This window comes from Scomber japonicus, chromosome 10 (genome assembly GCF_027409825.1).
Source record: "Scomber japonicus isolate fScoJap1 chromosome 10, fScoJap1.pri, whole genome shotgun sequence".
NCBI lineage: Eukaryota > Metazoa > Chordata > Actinopteri > Scombriformes > Scombridae > Scomber > Scomber japonicus.
In genome coordinates, this window is record NC_070587.1 from 24,221,046 (window position 1) to 24,237,275 (window position 16,230).

The following is a 16,230-nucleotide window of genomic DNA, read 5'->3' on the forward strand; positions in this document are numbered from 1 at the left end:
CCTGACACATTTTTAAGAAAGATTAACTTCACCGTGACAGAGGAGCCACCTTCAGAACAAATTCTTTATATCTTCCTTCAGTGAAATTGAACAAGAGACAAAGAAACAGCTTGAAACATGAGTCTGGTTTTATTTTTTATTTTATATATCTAGAGTATAGACTTCCTTCATATTTTAGGCAGGGGAGGAGGGGTTGGGGGGGGGGGGGTGGCGGTGGAGGGGTGGGGGTTGATCTTTTCAATGCGATGACAAGCTTTTCTGCAGGAATCTGTGCTAAATGGATTTCACAGCACACTCCTCGCAACAGGGGATTTTAGGGTGCTGGCGGGCAAAGAGAGCAAATATCTGCCACCCGAATGTCAGCACTTTCCATTTTGAAGAGCCAAACACGACGGAAAACAGTGTACAAGACAGTTCATGGCATTAGCCCCGCTTGGCATCATCATACCCCCCCCCCCCCCCCCGCCTCTGAAAAATAGATAAATAAATAATACAACTCATAAAAATGCAGCAGAGACATTAGAAATACAAACACGATGCTGGTATTTAAAAAAAAAAAAAAAAAAAAAAGGAATAGAAGGCATTGGTTTAAGCGTGGAGGTACAAATTCTATTTATAAAGGCTCTTTGTGAACACGAGGAAGCAGAATCTTGCATTTTTTTCAATATGGAAGTTATTACCACAGCAGCCTAATCCTGCACTGTGCTTAGCTACTTAGAGAGAGAGAGAGAGAGAGAGAGAGAGAGAGGAAAAATGAGGGAGGAGGGAGAGAGAGAAAAAGAGAAAGAGAGAGAGAGGAGAGATGTGAGGCTTTAATTCCAGCTGAGGATGGCAGGTATGTTAAAACCAGATAAAACGAGACATTAATTGAGTGACAGAGTTTGCTAGTGGGTTTTTATCAAGAGAGAGCGAGCAAGCGTGCGTGTGTGAGAGAGAGAGAGGATTTATACGTGAGTCTTCCTGTCTCTTACATTCCTCCTTTAATTCTCTCTCTCTCTCTCTCTCTCTCTCTCTCTCTGTGCTGGTTGTGGCCCCTGTGTGGTCGAGCCGGTGCCTCTCGGCAGGAGTCTAGGGGAGGTTGAGTCGAGGTTAGCCAGGTGCACGGTGGCGTACACGGAGAAGATGAGCATTAAACGTGTGAAAAGACTCTTGATACTAACAGAAACTTGAAATTAGAGGGGCTTTGAGAGAGCCACTCTGAGGAAGGAGGGGGGGTGGGGGGGGGCTTTACAAGGCGTTAGGGTCCTTGTTTGTCACTTTCTGAAGCGGTGAATGATTTCTGCCTAGAGCTTTGGATTGTCACGCTGTTAGAATCACCTCAGTAGGAGAAAAAAAAAGAGCAAAAAAAAAGAAGCAGATCTTTACAGCAGCTACTCATAGCAGAATGTATGTGATGATGAGTGCTGACTAGTTTATTAATCAATACTCAAATGTTCCTGTCACTTCAAAGTGATGCAGTTGAAAGCTAATGCAGTGTGCAATTCAAGGCCCCTGTGTGTGCGTGCATGTATGTGTGTGTGTGTGTGTGTGTGTTACAGCGAGCAGCAATCTGTCTGGTGCTTTTAGCAGAGCTGTGAGGACACATTTGCTTTCATTTGAGAAGCACACCGAGGTAATTTTTTGACCAGACCCCCGGAGCCTCAGCGCTCATCTTTCTATTTTCCGATTCTTCTTTTTTAGGCTTTGCCCTAATTCTATATCCTCATTTCTTGTGGAGGAGGTGAGAGAGGTTGTTCAAACACAAAGACACAACATTCAAGCATGACTTCAACAAAGACACATTTGAGCGTAATGCAAGGCTTTATTTAGTAGTTCATTGACTGAATGTAGCTTAGTGACTTTAAATAGGTTTAAAGGGCTCATTCACACAAATAACCAACATACATATTTTCTCACACAAATCTATTATCTCTCTATATTTTTATATTTTGAAATATAAGGATTTTATTTTATATTTTTGACCCCCAAAAAACTGGATTACCCAGATTAACTGAGAAATTGACAATTTTCACAACATACATTTCAATGCTGTGAGCAGCACCTTTATTGTGAAGGACTGGAGACTGAAATCTGACACAGTGAGACTGATATCTCACATTAAAACCAAAACTGTGTGTGCATGACTGATTATCAGTGTAGTGTAAGTGTAATTTGAGCGAACTGACCCTTTAAATAATTTAGTATCAGAGAGGCATTTTCACATATAAAGAAAAAAAACATTCTAGTTCATGTTTTGTACGGGAAAACATGTAAAGGCTTCTTCCTGTGTTGCTTCCTCTTGATAATTACAATCATGTGTGTGTGTGTGTGTGTGTGCGTGTTTTAACAAGTCTGTGGTATTAAATAATATTAATTATTATTATAATAATAATAATAGAGATGATAACAATGAGTGTGGTAATGGCGATTATATGTTAAGCAACAATTCCATTATAATAATAATAATGATAATAATAATACTAATAGTAATACCAATAACAATAATGATGATTACTATGAATATGGTAATGTAGCATATATGTTAAGCAACAATGCCATAATGATAATAATAATAATAATTATAATGAAATACATACATGTTTATATATAATAGACAGTATCATAATGATGATGTGTGTATGACAGACAGTGTGTGTAACTACCATCAACCATCAGGCTGAATGTATAGAAAATGCTCTTAGAGTCCAACACTCTCAGAATTGCACAACATACAGAACAGCAAGACTAACAGCTCATTACATTTAAAGCCTATGCATTTAAATTGCTGTTATTTTGTCTCAAGCTCATTTGAATATTTTCCATTCAGCTTGTTAATGCTGCTAATCTGCTTTCATGTGATGTCATTGTTTGGACTCTTTCAATTATTTCCTAAAAGCAGCCCATTTACAAACAATTACACATTCTTTTATTATATAGCAGAATAACTTTAAGTTGTGATGAATGCACTCTACATTTATAATGCATGTCACACACACACACACACACACACACACACACACACACACACACACACACACACACACACAGGCTGATCTTTACAGAGATTAGAAAATATTATAAAATGAAAAGAACACTATTCATCTTTAATCTTTAAATTAATATTATTAATTAATTTTCCATAATCTTTCCCACCATATAAACCACCTCAACTTTCCATCTTTATTGCATAACATTTAGAGGTAGCAGCTTCAAAGAGGAGACTTATCTTTTGACTATTAAAAGCTACATTCTTCTAAATAACCCAATTTATTGCCATTCATTTAATCCTTTTTATATTTTGACAAAAAAGTGTGATTTTAAAGCTTGATAAGAGAGTTAAATCCCTCATCAAGCTACAACCCTTCCAACATGAGTTATATCTTTAGATAAAGTAGCTCTAAACAAATTGACCCTCTATTCAATATCTCATATTGTATTACTTTGTGTGCTGTGTCTAGTGTTTCCTCCCAATAGATCTGGGGCATTATAACGCATACTGTATATTTCATATTGCTATGTTCTATAATATACACATGAGCCATATGGTATATTATACACATCACACAACTGCTAATAAATCTGTTTTTTCTTCTCAAATATTATGATCCATTTGTAGTAGTTTGATTGTATCCCAGCATCCTTTATGTTTCTGAGGATGATTCTATATCACACAGCATCCTTTTATTATTATGTTTCATCACTTCATCACAATGCATGTTTAGACTGCCACTGTGAATACATTTTAAAGGGCGTCATCCTCTTCAGTTTATTATGTCGTGAATAGGAAGACACACACACACACACACACACACACACACACACACACAAACACACACAGTGAGGATTTATCTCCTGCACACCTCCGAGCGTCGCTGATAACTGATCACAAAGGCAAAACATTGGGATTCCATTTAGTGTCCCTTCACGCTTAAATCCATATTACATCCCAACAACCTCTGCCTCCATTGGTCCAGAGGTAGCAGCTGCCCCCCCCCTCCTTCCTCCCCCGAGCCAATCAATGTTGATAATCATAGCTGTGATATAAACGAAGGAGGAGGAGGAGGGGGGTGGGGGGGGGGGGTCTGTACGGCTGCATGATTAATGAGCTTATTATCAACGCGGAGCGGACCTCATCACAGCCGCACCGCCTGGGAGAGACACAGTCAATAGGGAGGCACGCTGATATAGTATAGGGACACACACACACACACACACACACACACACACACACACACACACACACACACACACACACACACACACACACACACACACACACACACGCACACACACACACACACACACAGAAGAAATAAATGTATGTGCTTAAATAAACACAAATATGCATCCTGTGTGTGTGTGTGTGTGTGTGTGCGTGTTTCCACGGGATGGACTGTGACACCCACACCCACACACACACACACACACACACACACACACACACACACACACACACACACACACACACAGCACTGGCCCTTTAAAGGAAAACAAATTAATTACTTTGACATTTTGCTTTTTTTTCTTCCTACAGGAGCCGGCCCTCAGCCTTTATTCGGAGAGCCGGAGTGGGGGGGGGGGGGGGGGGGGCTTCTCTACCTGCGAGGCCCCGGGATCAGCTGAGAGGTAGGGTATTACTACAAATTAAAGTGTTTACTGCCTTTCTACTGCCTGTTTTTACTTCAGAAAGAAAAGGTCATCTTCATTTGGGTTTTGATTGGAAATTTCCTTCTTTTTTTTCCTTCTTCTTTTCAAATTGAGCCTTTTACAAGAGGCGAGTCACGTCTCAGACTGCTGTCGTGATTCGCTGCCACCAAATTTTCTGTTTCTGAACATGACAGTGTTTAATTAAATCCTGCTCGGTTTGAAAAGTGAAGCCTCATGTGTCACAGAGGAGAGAGAGAGAGAGGAGAGAGAGAGGAGAGAGAGAGAGAGAGAGAGAGAGAGAGGAGAGAGAGAGAGAGTAGAGAGAGAGAGAGGAGAGAGAGAGGACAGAGAGGAGAGAGAGAGAGAGGAGAGAGAGAGGACAGAGAGGAGAGAGAGAGAGGAGAGAGAGAGGAGAGAGAGAGAGAGGAGAGAGAGAGAGGAGAGAGAGAGAGAGAGAGAGAGAGAGAGAGGAGAGAGAGGAGAGTAATGGAAGCTTTTGTGGAGACGAGACAGACAGCACGAGAAGACAATGTGGACAAATTCATTTCAACATGCTGACCTAATGATCTCAATCACAGCTGCACATTTTGAGTTTATAATAAAAACCTACACACTTGTCATCCTTGTTGTTGTTAAACAGATCATAGTCACACTCACTGTTTATCCTCAGTATAAAAGTGTCTGTTAATTCAGTCACAGCTGCTTTTCCACTGATGATGATGACGATGATGATGATGATGAGGCAGCATCCTGGAAGCTTCAGCCTAACATGACTCAGCTGAAACAAGGCGTGAAAGCTGTTTAAGGGTCATTCTGACGTTTGGAAATGTCTCTAATAGTCAATAAGTAACGCTAACGAGCCACCTTAAGGAGACAGGAGGAGACCTGAGGGGACTGTTTCAATGTCCAATAAAGACAGAAGAAAGCAATAGCTAAAAGGATTAGGATTGGAAATCACAGGAAATGGAAAATGAGTTTGGAATTCTTAGGAAGATTTTACATTATAGCCTGTTAACATACATCATAATTCAGTATCAGTACAGTATACTGATGTAACAAGATGTGAAGTTTAGGAAATAACATTTAAGATCTGGGACAATCTAGATATTTTATACTTACTGATACTTATACTAATATATGAGCTGCTGAACAATAGTGTGGAGTTTAAAGAGAGTTTACTGTCAATGATGTAGAATTAGACTTTACACTGTTGTTGTCATCTAAAATGTTAATAGAGAATTCCTTTAACTCTTACATACTGTTCATATTCTACAACCTAACAGTGTGTTCAGGGTCTAAGAATCCCCTCATAAAAAGTGTCTATACCAAATTTTGAACCACACATATAGAAAGCATCGATAGTCAATCTGACTGATCAATAACTAGGTGATTAAACCTTGATTCATGTTTCAGAGAGCAGAGAGAGTGTTTTTTAACTTTTACATCACTCACCACTATAACATACAATATAACATAGACATAATGATGGAAATGTATTTAATGTAAAGTGAAGTTTATGGAAGTGTGGGGTTTATTGTATAACCATTAGAGCCATCAGTCTTCACTGCTACATCATAAAAACTACTATCTTATTAAAACTATTAACTATTCATTTCACTAAAACACATGGCAATAGATACGGAGATAATATGACCCAGAACAGACTCAATGGACATAAATGTGTAGCACAAAATTTAAAATATTTTTATTTTTGTGAATTTTGGGCCACTTTAGGAAAAGTCATCAAATTTCAGAATAAAAGACATATGGGGTGTTTTACAATCTGAACAGTATGTAAGGGTTAGTTATCTGTGTCATTTGGTTGAAGAAGGAGGTTTTTAGTTAATAGGAGTTTTTTGGAAAAGAAAAAAAGAAAAGCAACACAAATCTGAAAACTTTCCTGTGTTATAAATTCATGAGAAAAAAAAATCAAAGATGAGAAAACATACATTTTTGCTTCACTTTCTATTTTTACCATCTCACAGCCCCTCAGATTGATCCAGCGACACCAGGACTGTCTCCCACTGGGTTACACAATTGTTCAGAATATCAGTTATTAAGCATGTATGCAGGTCCCAGACTGGGGGGGGGGGGGGGGGGGTTGGGACCCCTATGATTAGGGGGGTAGAAAGCAGAAGAAACATATTTCTACTAGACAAAATCTACATTGTTCTGTAAATCACTGCTTCATTAAATTCTTTAAGTCACAATAAACCATTACTTTACAATTCAGCCAACTTTCCACTAAAAGATTAATTCTGTATTAATCAATATGATTCATCAATAAGATTAATTCACACTACTTCTGAGCATTAACAGCTGGAAACATCAGCATAAGATTTCTGACCTTCCTGTTGAGTTCAGTGGAAGCAGTTGACCCTGAGGACTTAAAGCTGTAACGCATTTAATGCAGAAAATCCTCAATATGTTCTGAAGATCTACCCCCATCCCCCCCCCACCCCAACCCACCCGCTCTCCCAGAATGGTGACCTACATAGCATCACACGCTCTCCTCAGAGCTTACAGCCCTCTCACCTGTACTGTATGAAAATTGAATTTCCCATCCAGCTGAGGTGCGGACCGTCCTCTGGCTCGTCTGCTGTGACAGGAAGTCTCTCGCTGTCACTCTTGCCTATTCAGCAAATCCTGCCCCCTTTTCCTTTTCTCACACACACAGACACACACACACACACACACACACACACACACACACACACACAGACACACACACACACACACACACACACACACACACACACACACACACAAACACACACGCCGTCAGGAACTTGGCCACAACACAGTTAACCACATGGGATAAAGCTGTTGCACCTCTAAAGCAACACCTATGTGTTTCCAGCTAATAATCAGAATCCTTTCCCTGTCATTCCTAAAAGTTCCGACTTTACCCACACAGGCGGGAAGCACACAACAAACTTATTCACAACTAAAGATAAAGACCGTGTTTTAATTAGTTTTTGAGTCGTGGGTTCGATGGAGTCCTGATAATCCAGTTTCTCCTCACATACACACCTGCTCAGCCTCAGTGAGTCACCGCATTCAATTCGCATTTTACACCCTTTGAAGTATTTAGCAAAAATGTATAATTGCATAATGCATCAATATCTTCTTTTTTTTAAGTTACGTAACTCCTCATGAGGCTCCTTGTGAGGATTAATCACTCAATCACTATCTGACTTCTTTCTTTCTCTCCCATCATTTTCACATTAGGATTAATATAACAAGAGCTGTCTCCTTCACCTGGCTCAATCAAGACAAGCTTATGTTTCAGCCTTTATTATAGATGCTATCATTTAATGTGGCCTGGAAATAACTCCAGACACGGCACAGCCTAAAGGTAGTTACCTCACATTGAAATGATTCTCCACTAGAAGGATTATACAAATGAAAAAAAAAAAAAAAAAAAGCATTGTGAGTTCACGTGGAAGCTAATTAGGGGAAAGTAACAATTTAAATAGGTGCTGGTAATTCAGCACCACCGGCTCTGAGGATGACGGCTCAATTTGGTGTTCGCTCAGGAAATATAGAGATATTATATTTCTCAAGCTACAGTATATGTGTGCACAAAGAGTGACAGTCTTCCTCCTTTCTTTCCCCTCCATCTTAACCTCGCCTCATTCTTTTTCCACCTTTTCCTCATTCTCTGAGCTGTCAGAAATGTTTTTACATCCTCTCTCTCTCTGTCTCTCTCTCTCTGTCTCTCTCTCTCTCTTCCTGTCTGTCTATCAGTGGATGCCAGCTGGTTCAGTGCTGCTGCAGTGTGCCACGCCTGCCAAACATCCATTCTAAAAGGCGAACCCATCTCTCTCTCTCTCTCTCTCTCTCTCTCTCTCTCTCTCTCTCTCTCTCTCTCTTTTTTTTTTTTGCAGCTGCAACACAATAGCTCCCCCCATCATGAAATTACCAGTGACTCCGCAGCCTTGCCACTTTGTTATAGTGTGCCTTTGACTCTCAGGCACAGGTGGCAGTAATGTTTCAGTGCTCCACTCACAGTACTGACATAGAAAGCACCGACAATTACACAATTACACAATTAGGGTTGCAAAATTCTGGGAATTTTCAAAGTTTTCTAAAGGAATTAATGGGAATACACCAGGAATTTACAAAATTGCATGTTAGCCTATAAAAGGGAACTTAAATGTAGTAGAAAATGATTCCTGTCACTGGACTCAAAGACACATGTACACACAAAGGCAACAATCATATGTGCCTGTTTCTTGTCCGCCAGAACTAGTGATGAGTCTAAAGAGAGAAACTAAAGGAAAACTAAATAAATAAAGCATGTGAAAAGGTGTAGGCTGAAGCATTTGCTTATAACACCGACCCTTCTTCCATTAGTCATTCAATAAATCCCTACGTACACAACAAACGCAAAACATCTACAACAGTTGGCTACATACACAATGCACACACAATAATACAGTGAAAATACACACATACATACACACACACACACACACACACACACTTCGTTATATATGCGTGGATACATAGCCGTAAAAGCAACAAAGCTCCCACAAACAAAGAAATCCAGCACAAAGTTCATATACAATAATATTTACATGACATTCTCTATCTCTTTATTTTAGCCTTAACAATGTTGATGTTCAGTCAGGGTCAGCAACAAAATCCCGCCCCCGCCCCAAAACAAAGTATTGTATGCCGATACAGCCAACAGAGCAGCCACACACATATAGACCTATGTCCTACAATACATACACAATGCCATTATTATGCAACAGTACTTAATCACACCACCATGACAGCTGATCAACATCCGCAACGCATCAAGACACCACTGTGCAGCATCAGATCATCTTCCCTTAGCTCACTCTCCCCTTTACAATGTAAAGTCACATACCATGTGACACAACATCAACAACAGCTCTGCACCCTTAGAGGAAACTTCTAAATCACTTCAAAAATAAAATCAATTTCTATAGCAGACACAAGCATGCTCCAAAAACGGTTCTAAATTTACTTCACAAAGAGAGAGAGAGAGAGAGAGAGAGACTTTCCAGAGAAAGTTAAAAAAAAAAAAAAAAAAAACTAGCACTCACCTGGACTGAGTGAGTGAGTCCATTTTAGGCGTTGGACTTCCTCTACCAATAATTTCCATTTTTTTCTGCAAACGGGCGCCTTGAAAAAGGCACCGGAAGCAGGTCCGCAATCATATCTGTATCTACCTGCTGTTAAATCAACCGCCATCACCTTTCCAGAATAACAGACAGTGCGTCATCACGCACCTGCCCATGGGCCAATCAGCCAAGCTCATTTGAATGACGACACCCAGACCAGCACGAGAAACTCTGCTTGACGTAGGGCGTTCTGTCAATAACACATCAAAATTTGATTGGCTGATGATACGATCACTCAACGTTACGCACCCAATAGCAGCGTCCAGTTCAATCAGAGGCTAGCAATGCTGACCCCAGCAGAGGAAAGGAACTGTGATGTGTTTATAGGACATAGGAGATTTGAGCTCCGCAAAAAATAACCATTCGTTTTCTCGATAAAGTTGCATACTGAATAAGTAATTGACTCCAGATACATTTCAGAATGACCTTTTGATAATGGAATTTTTTGACAGGGCTAGCAGTGCTAGCCTTGCTGCCCCTGACTGCATACCACTGGATAATAATAATATTAAGAATCATTAGCTGATGATTTTTAACAGTGTACTATGATACTGAAGAGACAAAACTAAAGTCAGTCAGTGGGGTTAAAATGACTTGCATGGATAGAAACACTGAGCATAAACATGACTGTATGCATAGAGACAGTTTGAGTTGAGTAAAAAAAAAGGTGGTAATTATTAAGAAAAATATGAAGGAAACAGGTAACAAAAGAATCTCACTCTCCTCCCACCTGTCTTTTACCTTCTCAGCCTCACCTAACAGGAATCTAGCATCTGCTCAGGTTACTGTAGGCAGAGTGAGACTGATGCAAGACCTTCAAAAAAGACAGAACAGAACAAACATTGTATAGAATGATTGTTACTGCTGACAATCATAACTTATCTATAAGTGCATATGCACAGCCATGAATGCTTTCAATTCAATTCAACAGAATGTACATTTATAAAATATTAGATGGAAATGAATGATTTATCAAGTCATCTTTTACTTGTGTAGTCCAATATCACATATTAACAGGGGAAAAGATGGAGGAAAGCTCAGGTCCTAATCTTAGAGAGACAGATGTGCAACAGATGTTTGTACAGAATAGAACATAAATGACAGAATACAGCATTGAACAGGATAACAAAATGATACTGAATATATAATATATACGAAGAATTTGATGTAGAGTATGCCAAGCAGCTTCCAGGTGCCACCAGAACAGAACAGGACCTGAACTATGTGACCTCCATCACCATGGAGACCTGGCAGGAGGACAGACGACACAGGCTCACATCACAGCATTCACATACACAGAGGAGAAGAGACAAGAAAAGACATTATTCACACAGGAGAGAGAAAGAGACAGACATGAGGTGAAGCTGAACTCCTGCAGGATGGAGAGCCAGGTCCAAAACCTCAGGGAAGTGAGCAGAGATGAGGACAGGAGGAAAGAGAGAGAGATGGAGAGAGAGAGAGAGAGATGTGCACACAGCTCAGATGCTCATGTGCTTGTGGAACAAACAAACAGAAGGTTAGAGAGATGTAGTGGTTATCAGAACAGTCACAATAATCAATAATCAATAATCTCCATGTCTGGACAGCACTTAGTTAATTCATTGAGACTGAAACCAACACATCATGTAGTACAAAGTCATGATTTGCACAATTAAAGGCAAAAAGATGAGTTTTAAGTTTAGATTTAAAGGACTCAATGGACTCAGATTGTCTAACATCAGTATGGAGATGACTCCATAAGAACAGGCACAATAGGAAAAGGCTCTGCCGCCTGCTGACTTCATTTTAACTTTGGCTACTCACAGGAGCCCTGCATTCTGAGAGAGGAGAGCGTGAGATGGAATATAAGGTTTAAAAAGATCAGACGAGTAAAATGGGGCCCGTGTAAGATTTTAGAAGCGAGTGAGTCATCAAAAGCACCTTAAAATGTGATTTAACATGAATAGGAAGCCAGTGAAGGGAGGATAGAATTGGTTTAATATGGTCAAATTTGATTGTTTTAGTTAAGACTCTATAGCTGCAGCGTTTTGAGCAGCAGACCTGAAACAGAACATTACAGTATCAAGTCTGGATGAAACAATGCATGTGTTCTATGTAGTGTCTCTGCGTCAGTAACAGACAGAGAAGACCGAATCTTAGGTGTGTTGCACCAGTGGAAAAAGTGAGTGTTTATCACATTTAACACTGGTGAAAAGAGAGAAGCAGCATTTTCAAAGCATCAATCCATTAAAAAAGGGTCTTAAAAATCTTAAATATAATTTCCTAAATCAGCTGATCACTGTAGTTTTTTAGTAAACGTTTCTCACAGTGTGTGTGGGATTGGGTGAACTACAGTGCCCATGTTCATTATAATGAAGGAACATGTCACCCAGTGTAACAGTGATGTGTTTTTACTCGTTTTTATAGAACTATGGAGCTCTATGGCACAGACGGATAAGATACATACACACAATATTTCATAGAATTAATCAATAGAACCAGTTTTGGTCTTTTTTAATGGAATTTGTTAGAAAAAAAAATGTTACTTAAAGGCCTGTGTGTGTGTGAGTGTGTGTGTGTGTACATGTATCTATAGTGCACGTGTGTTCCTCAATGCATCCGCAGCTTCCTCTAAGCCACAGAGACTTTGATAGCGGCCGTGCAGAGCGACAGACACAGACCAGTGACTTCTTCTAATGAGCAGACTGTTGTTGGTTGCCGTGGGGACCTCGCTTCAGGGTTGGCACACCCTACAAGATTTTATGAACTAATTAAGTACTAAAAGTTTCCTTCTTAGACAAGACAGTCAAGATTTATAGAAAGCGCAGAGAAAACTACTGGGATAGAAAAAAAAAAGGAAAATAAAAATGCAATTTCTCATCCCTATCTCGCATTTGCATTTGGATACAGTGTGTTAAAGGCTGAGGCTGGTTCAAGCTCGGACTGTGTGCCAGCCCAGAGAGAAATCTCCTATTTATAGACTTTAATAATCATCCCTGCTGCTGCTCTGCTACTGTGCTGATGGAGATACTGTCCTCACTTTGCAAAGTAAATGTGTATCTCTGCCATGATAATTTACAGATGTGCAGACACAGAGACTGACCTGTCAATACCAGCTCTATGTATACTTTCATTCAGTTTGGGCTGCAAGTATTGATTATTCTTAATTTTCTGATTATTGTTTAAATTCATCATTTCTTCTTTTGTCTTTAAAAATAGTCTTAAAATGATGCTCTTGGAAAGTTGACATCTTTTACATCTACCTGCTATAAGTCTGAAAATATATAACAATAATATATTACAATAATAATAATAATAATAATAATAATAATAATAAAATAAAACAGCAAATCTTCACATTGGAGAATATCAAACTATTTCACATGAACCTGAGACTGGTTCCTTCATGTCTTATAAAATTATTATCATATGCCTGTTTTTTTATTTTGTCAAATATTAAAACTATCTTAAACTGGCTCTAAAACTTCATCGACAGAACATTCCTAAGTCAAGCTCCACCTGACTACAGATACATAGAGATCTGTTGACATGCAACCTCAGTGATTATGATTATTGTTAACATAAGATATTCCTTTATTATTCCCACAGTGGGAAAGGACACAAGCAATAAAAACAATAGTAGTATGAAATATAGTTGTAAAAAAAGAGTAATATTGGTGTTGTCAGAATGATAATATGCCTGAGTTTGATATTGATATTAATATGGTTATTTTATATCATTGGTATATTATACATTATAATATAATACATAGAAGAATATTTGGCTCAGTGTTTTATGACATTAAGCAAAAAAATTGTAAATATTAGATTAAAATGTTGTGACTGATCTATTGTTATATATGATATGACTGCATTATTGTTACTGATGCATAATGTGGACGTTGCTATTTCAAGCTTATTGGAACTACATTATGTTGGGTAGTTTAATGTGTAACAGTGTATGTGTCACATTGTTACAGTAATGACTAAATGTAGTGAAGTATAGTAGAATAATAGTATAAAACAACATTAAATGGAAATACTAAAAATGATAGTTAAGAGAAGAATGTGATGTGTGTGTAATTACTATCCACCTCTGTAAAGATAAGAGGGAATTTCATGTGCGATGAGGCATCAGATAAAAGTTCTATTAGTCACTTAAAGGCTGTTTGCACACATGATTTCCTGGTGAATCATGTCTGTCAAGAAGTTAAATCTTTTACATTTCTCAGGTCACACAACCTGTGAACATTTAGTAAAATTCACCTCACTCAATCTCCCCATCGGCTGAATTTTCTGCTTATATAGCTGTGACTTTACCATGACCGCTACTTTAACTGTGCAGCTCCTTTTAAAAATCTATCAGTCGAGCTGCTTTTTTTTTTTTCTCTCTCTCCCCTTCGCTCCGGGAATCTAGTGAGATGTTGGATTGGCAGGCAGGGCTGCTGTCAGCATCATCTCTGTCACCTGTCCTGCTCAGCAGCCAGCTGCTCCTCCTGTGATAAGGCGAGAGTTTACTCTGGGGCTGAAAATACTGGACTCAATCTGGCCGTCGCTCAGCTTTCTCTGTCTGTCTCCTCGCAAACTGCAGCCCATATTCCTTCCTGTCAGTCAGGCAGGGCTGAGGCTGAACAAGCTGGCTTCTACATCTTTTTTTTTCTTTTTTGGTTAATTCATTTTCTCCCCAGCAGCTGTGAAATAGCTTAAATTATAGCCGTACTACTGCGTTTCAGTTGCCAGAGTCACAGAATAATCTGTGTGATGGAAATTTGAGTGAGAATTGATCTACAAAGAGCAAACCTTAAAATAAGAAAACATCTGCTAAAGCTCTGAAAAGAACTTAAAAATGGTGGCAAACTTAAATCCAAAATCTTTGATTATAAAGAGCATACATTTAATTTATATATTCATACATTTGAATGCCACTTAATGAATGAATGACTGAATGCAGCATCCCTGTCGCTCTCCCTCGTTTCTCATACATGTCAGCTACCTTCATCCCCTCATATTCCTCCTCTCCTTACAAAATGAAAGATGTTAAATCAATGAAGCCAATGTCAGGCGCCCGTCTGAATGACTGATCTAAATAAAATGGGCAAGGCTCCATTAGGAAACAAAAAGCTTGCTTTTATCCAGCAGCAGGCAGACTCGATTTCAATCCTCATCTCTTTCTTTTCCCACTCTCTCTGTGTAGTGCAGAGTAAGCACAGCTGTCTGAAAGCAGTGTGAGGGATGGACGGCTCCAACAGGCGGAGAGGGGGGGAGGGAGGACGCTGGGAGTCGTGGGGACTCGGGGGAGAGCAGTGTTAACTGGGTGTGGCGTGGATGGAGTTTTTTTTGTTGTGTTTTTGGCTGCACAGAGAGGAACTGTGGCCAAGCTGCAGCGCTGCCACTGAGCATCTGGCTGCCGGCCATGAAGTCAAAAAGCCTGTCCAAAGCTACTGAGCAAGCCATGCTGATTTTTTCTTTTCTTTTACCTTTATTCAGGGAAAGTTGACTCCCACAGAGCACACACTGAACACTCAGCTGTCATGTGATAAAAGGTTTCAGGAAAAGAACATTTGATTTGTTATTTTAGTAGTTTTGACATCATTTCTAACAGTTATTATCACAGTGTACTTACTGAAATCTGGAAACGTGTTAATGTCACTACCACAAAGTAAAGAAATGCCTCTAAGGATTCAAATTTTATAATCAACTGAACACTTCATGGTAGAATTCACTATTTAATATTTATCATTACTATATTGACTATTTACTGTTGAAATATTTGAAAACCATCTATCTAAATTCATGTGCACTTACACATAAAATAGACATATGTTAGTTAGGAGAGAACTAATTTGGATAATTTAGGAATGTGTAAAAAAAAAAAAACAACACACACTTGCACACTTGCCTCCTTATTGAAATATTCAGTATACTTCACAAACTTTATGTGAAATATTGTTTAGAGTTTCCAAATTCGGATTTGTTGGATTGACCAAAAAAAAAAAAAAAAAAAAGTAAAGCTGCAGAAATTCAATTGGTTGTTTTCGTATCTACATCAAAATTCTGGTCAAGTCAGAAATCAAGTTGATCGATGAGATTCAAACGCCAAAGTTCAACATTAAAAAATTCAAACTTGAATGCTGCCAAGAACAAATGATTGGAGGCTGACTGGAATCAATCCGATCTCTGACCTCTTCTGTCAGTGATGTGATCCAAGAAAGAGACGAGATGAGGCGAGCGATTGGAAGCACTTCGATTTTCTTTCTGAATTTGTGAATGAAAGTCAGTAAAAAGTTAAAAAGTTTTAGAATCTGCTCAACTTGAAATGACCTTCTGAAAATTTCAAATAGCACAATTTAAACAACATAATGGTTTCAATTTAGAATTTATTCAACAAATAATGTTGAAAAAAAGGTAATAATACCTTATTTCACAATAAGACTGTGAACATTCAGCTATAGTAAATACATCAGGC